At 35.6% G+C, this 8,931-nt stretch overlaps 1 long non-coding RNA gene across 1 annotated transcript; it reads right to left on the bottom strand.

Moving 5' to 3' along the window:
* On the bottom strand, positions 942-2,926 carry LOC109946522. Its single transcript, XR_002269663.1, has 6 exons — positions 2,819-2,926; positions 2,634-2,723; positions 2,016-2,108; positions 1,518-1,577; positions 1,352-1,436; positions 942-1,230 (listed from the first exon to the last, which is right to left on the bottom strand). It is a non-coding gene; the product is annotated as an uncharacterized LOC109946522 (long non-coding RNA).

Genomic DNA, 8,931 nt, shown 5'->3' on the forward strand with positions numbered 1-8,931 from the left:
GGTTTACAAATCTGAAAGGAGTTCAAATGGAAATAATCGAAATAGGAGAACTACAGCTGATGGAAGGCAAAACATTGGAATAAATGCCTAAACGTGGTGTAGTCAATCTCGTCTTCGTAAGTCGCGGGGCACAAAACAGATAAAAACATGAGATAAATTCGAATGAGTGGATAAAAACAAAGTTTTGAACACAAGTATACTGAACATACTAACCCCGCCGTTTTACAAATAATGAGAGCAAAACCATATAGATGTATATATAAATACCATAATGATAATTGAAACCATTGCACGCTCGTTCATATATTGAAAACCATGAATACCGTGAATAAGTGTACTAGTATGAAATTCCTTCAACCCGCAAGCATACACTTCCCGAGACACATGCTTGCAAAACTATAGCTTGAGCATTCTCATATAATAACCATATATAATTTATGAAAACAACACCACACGCAACATGCAAAGTAACTTTTCAGTTATATAAGTACGTAGATATATAGACACAAACCACACCATACCACGACCAAATGATTCTGATCCGAAAATTCCTATAGGACAACTATGGTCCACTAAACACATCCTAGATGTTTGATCGCAATCCAACTGTCAGATCATCGTCAATTGCACAATTGAAAGACAATCGGTTAGCATAATCCATCAAGACATCCAATTATGAATCTGTAAATATATTATTTGGTTTATATGCCCGCCCCCCACCCCCAACACACACACAAACTCCTTGGCTTCACCATTGTCCGTGTTCTAATTTTTTGATATTTTATGTTTCCCTGTGTCACCATGTCACGTATCCGTGAACCCATATCCTTCTTCGTACAACATAGGGCAAAACTTTGATCGTTAATTGAACGATCAAATATTCGAGCATACCGTCGTGTTTGGCATGACGTGGGGATGATTTTGTGTGTAAAACATACAAGTTTTTAGGAGTAGACCCACTACTACAAAATAGTTAAACCACAACACAAAATAGACGATGGTGACCGTCGTGATATCTCATCTTATACAAACATCTGGGATTAATCTGGATTTCATGGGAAATGAATAAATTCCTGAGAACAGTTTACCATTTATCATACAAACTGATCCCAACACTCCTCTCCAAAAATAAAAATAAAAACCAGGGAAATGAAGTTTCCCCCATGTATAGACAAGGTTCTTCGTAAATGAGCCAAGAGTCTTTCTCAGAACGCTGAAAGTTCTGTCATCCTGAGTTTATAAACAGAAAATGTGGTTTTGAGACATGTTTGCACAAATATATATACATGGAGATATCAGTACAAGCTTCTTTTTATTTTTCAAGGAAGAGAGAGAGAGAGAGGGGTAGTACCTGCTTCTTCCTTTTCAAGGACTCTTCCAGTTTAGCAATTTTATCAGTACAGGCTTTCTCATCATCAGACTCCTTTTTATCTTTCCTGACATGACATCAACCCATCAGAAAATTTTGGCGTATTCGATTTCACTATAAGGAGGAGTAAAGGAGTTTTGTTGCCTACTCAGTTGTTCATATCATGTGCAGAGCCTTCAATTCTCTTCTTCATAGTTGGAAATGATGCCTGTCGTGTCAAATAGAACAACAATGCTCAACAGAGTCGATGGGTTATATTAACTAATAATTGCAAGGCCAGTTCTGCAGTTTTGATATGATGCTCTTAAATTTTACTTGTTACTGGAAAATGGAGCCAAACTAAAGGAGCTACATGCATAAGATGACAGTCGACAATGTCATGTTCTGTGTGCAGAGTATAAAAAAGCAGAGGCTTCGTATCCATAAATCCAAAACCAAAAGTGTGCAGACAAAAATGCTAGTTGCTGATAAGAAACTTAGCTAAATCACTATATGCACACAAATAAGCTAGTTGCTGATTAGGTAAATACCTATCTAATTGAATTTATGCTATTAATTACAATTACAATCCAGTTACACAGAAACGCTTAATAGTATGAAGAGAAATCAGATGCAATTACAAGATTTGGAAACTGTAAGGAACTACCTTTCAAGGCCTGTAGATGGTTGGCTTGGTCCTTGCAGAACTTCTCATAGAGTCCTTGGAACTTGGCAGTTTCAGTCTCAAGCAATTCTCACACTGCAGACATATATTACATACAACCAAATTAGTAATCAGAATAAAAATTCCGGGCATCAAAACAAATTAACTAGAAATTCAAATTTCTCCGCAGGATCATCTATGGTTTTAGCTCTTTTCTTCTCCTTTCACAGACCTCGTTTGACAAATTTTTAAAGAAGTTATCAGAATATTTAGGTCTCTTGAACATGCTAGCAGCAAAACTTTGTCTGACAATTGAAGAATACAAAAGGCATCAAATCCAAATGCCTAAATTAGTAGCTGTTTGAACATTTCATATAAAGCTTAAAAAAAGATCGTTCATCAGGATTCACAAATTAAATTAAAGATTCATATTGTAAATTCTATCAGAACTAACACAAATAAGCAAGCAATTGTACCTTCAATTTTCAGAGTTTATTGCAATTTGTAAACGAAATGGAAAACTAAGCAATAAAACAATGACAATCGAATTAATCTCGCAAAGAAACGATATTCGAATTTCCGCGATAATCAAATTGGATCAGACCGAGAGATTCGGCTCACCTTGAAATGGTCTCTTCGTTCTTCTTAAGCCCGTCCTTGTGAGCTTTCTCTTGGATCTGGTGCAGTGCCGACATAATCCCTTTGATATCACTGTAAAATTCAACCACAATCTCAATCTCATAACATCGTCCACAAATCTACGAGCAAAATAAAAAAGATGAAGAAGAAATTATAGGAAAACGAACTTGGAGAGGTCGAGATCGAGGTGATCCGATTCGGCGAGCTGAGGCTCGGTCCTCCTGCGCTTCTTGTTACTCGGTTTTCAAATTATAAAAAAACCTTTTTAAAAAAAGTGAAAATAGTAAAATCTTTTTTTTCTTTTCTTTTTCTCTCTGATAGAAGTTAAAATAGTAAAACCTTCTAAATGAGGGCGCGGGAGTCCGTGTTGTACCGGGATTTCTATAGACGTTAGGATTCCGCAGCCCACTGAAGCCTATATAATAACCCTGTCTCTTTTCTTTCACAATTTACCCTAAATCCCAAGCGGCATTTTTATAGACAGCGGCGTTTTTCCCTTTCGAGCACACACAGTCATGGACAGCGGCCTCGTGTCTCCACTTTTGCAAATCCACCGGACAGAGCCAAACAGTATGTTTCCCTCTTTCGTTTAAGTTAAGGGTTTGTGGCGAAAATTATGTGTAAATTTTTTTTTTTTTTTTGGTCGTAATCGAAGATGATCATAGAAACCCCATAAACCCGAGGAACAGATTACAAGGAGAAAGCAAAAAGATGCAAAACAAACAAAACAGATTCGGGAAAATTTCTATCTAGACAACACAGGTTTATCGGAAAGAGATTTCCCGGCAAAACAAATAAATTAGAGCGGTGGGCATGAGAGCCCATACGACTTCAAAACGTGAACCAAGTAGGGTGGTGGCTGATTAGCCCAGCTTATTATATCATTTTAGAACCTGTTATAGCATTTTAAAAGTCCTATGTATAATATTTGATAGCATCATTTGATAACTATCCATAAATGCTATGTTATGCCAAACTTTTGAAACAGTTTTTGAAGATTTTCTTTCCAGCCAATTTATTTTGGTGCGTGTATGATGCATTAATAATATCGTTATTTGTTGATGGGATCATAGATGTCATTCTTTCTAACTTCTTTGCCATCATCACTGTTTTTCTTTATGTATTTAAGAATATAATTGCATGGAAACAGGGAGCAAGGCTGTTGAATCGGAGGCTGTTGAACTTATTGGTAAGCTTCTAATTTTAGGGTCAAAGAAAAAAAGAAACAGCTTCTCTATTTACATATATATTTTTAAAAATCTCTTATGACATAACATCTATATTATGCCAAAATTTTGAATCAGTTTTTAGAGATGATTTTTTCTAACCAAGTTATTTTGGTGTGTAAATGATATAGCCGATTTTTAATAATATGGTTATTTGTTGATGTAATCATAGATGTCATTCCTTTTAACTTCTTTGGCATCATCACCTTTTTTATTTATTATTATTTATTTTATTTAACAATATAATTGCATGTAAATAGGGAGCAAGGTTGTTGAATCAGAGATTGTTGAATCACAAGCTGTTGAATCGGAGGCTTTTGAACTTATTGGTAAGCTTTTGATTTTAGGGTCAAAAGAAAAAATAAAAAAATGCGCCTACAGCTTCTCTATTTACATATATTCGTTTTTTTTTTAATCTCTTATGACATAACATCTAATATTATGCCAAAATTTTGAATCAGTTTTTGAAGATTTTTTTTTTCCAGCCAAGTTATTTTGGTGTATGCATGATGCATAGCCGATATATTATTATTTAATAATATCGTTATTTGTTGATGGGATCGTAGATGTCATTCCTTCTAACTTTTTTAACATCATCACCTTTTTTCTTTGTGTATTTAACCATGTAATTGCAGGGAAACAGGGAGTAAGGCTGATGAATCAGAGGCTGATGAATCGGATACTGATGTATCATTGTTTGATGAATCGGATACTGATGAATCAGATAGTGAAAAACTTATTGGTAAGCTATTGATTTTAAGGACCAAAAAAAAAAAAATTGCGCCTACAGCTTCTCTATTTACATATATTTGTTTTTTATTTAATCTCTTATAACATCTATGTATTTGTTGTTATTTTATATAATGTGCTCACAATACTGAGTTTTGAGTTTTATCATCTTCATTCATTCATTGTTTTTATATATAATAATAACTGATTCTTTTTATGCTTTTATTGTATTTAACAATGGATCAACGTATTGCATACAGGTCGTGAATGTGAGTATTGTTTAAAGGTGGGTGTTCACTTTACCCAAACATGCCCTTACAAGTATCATGTCCCAAAGAACGCAATTGTTAGCAAGAGGTGTGTGGTAGTTTGTAATTTTTGTGGTTGCCTCTTTAGAGACTCATGTTGTGGTAGTTGTGGCCTAAGCGATGGATGTGCAATTCTCATGGATTGTTTACATTGTGGGAAGATAGGTGAACACTTGACTTTTATGTGTCCGAGTCGCGAGGGGAAACCTTCTTATTTTTCTTGTGACCCTTATACTGGTTCTTGTCGTTTGTATTGAAATGGTAGAGAATGGAGAGTTAACGGTACTCTAAAAGTTAAAGCAAAGATTAAATGTTAATTTCAATTTCAACAAATTTTTAGAATTTTTATTTTAAATATTTTTAAATATTTGTAATCTTCTTAGACATGTAGAGTAACTTCATGAGTAGATCCGGACGAGATTGACTCCTACATGTGGCCTTGTATCTAGGGGTGGCAATTTCGGATACGACCCGATACACGACTCGAAACCCACACGAGAAATTAGCCGGTTCAACCCGCACGATAAAAAAACAGGTCAATTTCGGGTCAACCCGTTCTGACCCGTTTAATAAACGGGTGGATTTCGGGTCAACCCGCTAACCCGCTATAATACCTATCTAACCCGTTTATTAAACGGGTCGTGTCACGGGTCGTGTCAACCCGTGTACAACCCGCTAACCCGCTAAAAAATAAAGACAAATGGAGACTTCAACACACACACAAGGGGTTTCGAACCCCTCCCATCCTCATTTTCTCAAACATCTTATCCACCATGCTACAACCAACTTTGTGATTTTATGGTATGCCTTTTAATATTTATAATGCTTCTTTTTTTTTTGAGTTTTCCTTTCTTTTCCGTCTCTCTTCTCCTCTTTTTTTTTCTTTTTTTTCCTTTTTTCTTCTCCTCTCTCTTTTTTTTTTCCTCTCTTTTCCTTTCCTCTTCTCTCCTTTTTTTTTTCTTTTTTTTCCTTCTCTTTAGTTTTCTCTCATCTCTCTTTTTTCTTTCTTTCTTTCCTTCAATCTTCTCTCCTCTCTCTCTCTCTCTCTCTCTCTCTCTTATATTTCCTCTACTCTCTCCTGTTTTTTTAATTTTAATTAAAATTTTCGGTTGTGAGTTTTGTAACATGCATGTTATTCTTTATGAACCCGTTACACGACTCGAAACCCGCACGATAAAAGACGACCCGAACCCGACACGACACGTTTATTAAATGGGTTGGGTTCGGGTTGAGCATTCTTGACACGTTTATTATCCCGACACGACACGAACCCAACACGACACGACCCATTGCCAGCCCTACTTGTATCCCTATGTTGGATGAGATTGACTGTACACAATAAAAGAAAAAGAAAAAAGAGTGGTCTTTTATGTCGTTTGCCATCAATGCCATGCTTTTGTTTTGCCATGCATCCTATCATCATTTGATGTCTACATTGCATTTTGTTTTTGCCGCAAATGAATTGCAATTTGCAACACAAGGTCTATAGATTATACTAAAATCGTACACATATATAAAAGAGGGAAGGCGGAACCAAGTGATATGGCAGTGTCATGCTTGCATATGAATCATGATATGAGAGCCAAGTGATGCTTTGATAACCTATGGGGGCTCGTTTGATACATCGGACTGTACTGACTAATTTTAGTCGGATAGTATTAATTTGTTTCGGAGAGTATTGATTATTTATCCATAATATTATAAGACGTTTGATGCTACACCAGATAAATAGTCTAACTAAGTTATAGCAATGCTAGATTTACAATGCTATACCTGCAACATACAATGCTAGATAAAATAAAAATTGAAACTACAGTGCGATTCTATATCATCAACTGGATCTTCAATGCTATTTCATCATCAAGGATGTATACAATTATGTTTCGCTTGGGAGGGCCTATCCTGTAGATTGGGAGCATTGAACCACAACCAAGAACCATATAAATTAATGTTTCTCTGCTATCAAATTCACCAAATTCTATTATAAGGCCTTTTGCTTCAGGCCTTTTGATTTTTTTCAATCGTAGTCCATCCCCAAATCTTCTCAACACACCCAACCCCCAATCTGGAACTTGAGCAGCCCCACCCTCACGCCCACACCCACCATCCACCAAATCTATCAAAAATCTGTCAATTTGTGTAGCAAATAATTTCCTACACAATCGAATATTCAAATCTGAATTTCTTTAACACTGAACAACACATACTTGAAACTAAGATGGGTATCAATCAAAACTAAAAGGGAACCAAAATTGTGAGAATCTGTGGTTGGAGAGGGGACTTGATTGAGTCTGTGTCTATGGCACAATGGATTATTTTGTTAATTAGGGGCTGGAGGAAGAGCCGACCTGCTGGGGTTAGAGGTTCATCGGAGTAGTCATTAGCTGCTGATCAACCCATGAGAGAGAGATATGTTTGAGGAGATGATAGCAAATAAGAAATGTAGAGCATGTTTTTTTGCCTAATCTTATAATTAAACGTGTAATATCTAAACTGGGGTGTGTGAGTTGTATTAGTTAGTCGGTAAGGAGAGTATTAAAAACCTAATCAGTTTAATATAGTCCGGTAATTAAATAATACAAGTTGACATCAAACAACTGACATGGACTATTTACTTATATCCAGAGTCTAATACGATGTACCAAACATGCACTAGAAGTAGTTGGATATAATTGCCTGCAATGTAATCAATGTTACAGCAGAAATCGGTGTTAGACATCTGATTGTTAGTGGCATGGCTTTTTCTGGTAAGCGTAGTTTTTGTATCGAGGATTTTGTTGACGAGATGGAGGAGACCAGCCTCGAGGGGTCTCTGAAAATACTTGTAGGATGACTAAAAATGCCTAGATGAAGGGTGAATAAGCCAATTTAAGATTATAATCAATAAACAAAAAATCACCTTGGGTAGCAGGATTGATATAGCTTATCAATCCTGAAATGTACTGAACATAAAATAAAGAAACACGCAGATAATTATTTACGTGGTAAAACCCCACCTCTGGGAAAAATTCATGGGACTCCTCAGTCCAACTCAAATTCACTATAGAACAATGATTACAAGAAGTACTCACACACTTATCCTAGACACATTCTAGATAATGTTTACCAACTTCTTTGTAACTCAACTTCTGTCGCAGGATGATCTTCAACACTCCTTATGTTGAACGCAATACTGATCACGATTGTTTCAAACTCGCATGAGGAAAACCTCCACCACGGTCTTGATGCCCTCAACCGTATGAGTCACTGAACAATGCAAATGAATGCAATATGAATGATTAAAGTGTTTGATAAATCACCAAGTAAACATGGAACACTTGATGATTTATCCCAAATAAATGCACAGCAGCTTTTCCTAGAATTCTATATGCTCAACATAAATATTAAAAGTTGTCTATAAACAAAGCAGTAGGTCATGTTTTTATACAGATCTATTCTCCTTGTTTTAAAAGGAATTCCTAAAAGCCAAAAGATCGTTGGCTAATCATATGTGATTCAACATTCAATTCGTCAGCTTTTGCATGCAATCTATCATGAATATAAGATTTAGATGCCTTGTGAATAATAGACGCCAAACTTTCTACATGGTTCTAATTGATGACGCCAAATAGGAGACCACAAATTCTATTTAATTATGAATATCATATTTGATTCAATCTGGACTTTAAAGGTATGTTTACGTATCAGTAATGGAAAAAGTAAGGAATTAGAGAATTTAGGAATCAGGAAATTACTGAATCGGTATAGGAAGAATCATTCCCGTTAAGCTGTTTACTAATCATATGGAATTAGCAAAGGAATGGGGTTGATTCCCATTGTTATTGTTTACTAATTTGCATGAATCAAATGCCAATTTAATTTGATTACTAAAATGTCCTGCACATTTTCACCACAGCACATATATAATTCTCAAATTGGCTAACGAGACCAAACTAATCTTGCAACAAACTAGTAAGGTAGTGTAAACATGAGGAATTAATATGCTGAACAAGATGAACAACAAGAGCTTAGTTAAAT

Source organism: Prunus persica, chromosome G1 (genome assembly GCF_000346465.2).
Source record: "Prunus persica cultivar Lovell chromosome G1, Prunus_persica_NCBIv2, whole genome shotgun sequence".
In the NCBI taxonomy this organism is placed as follows: domain Eukaryota; kingdom Viridiplantae; phylum Streptophyta; class Magnoliopsida; order Rosales; family Rosaceae; genus Prunus; species Prunus persica.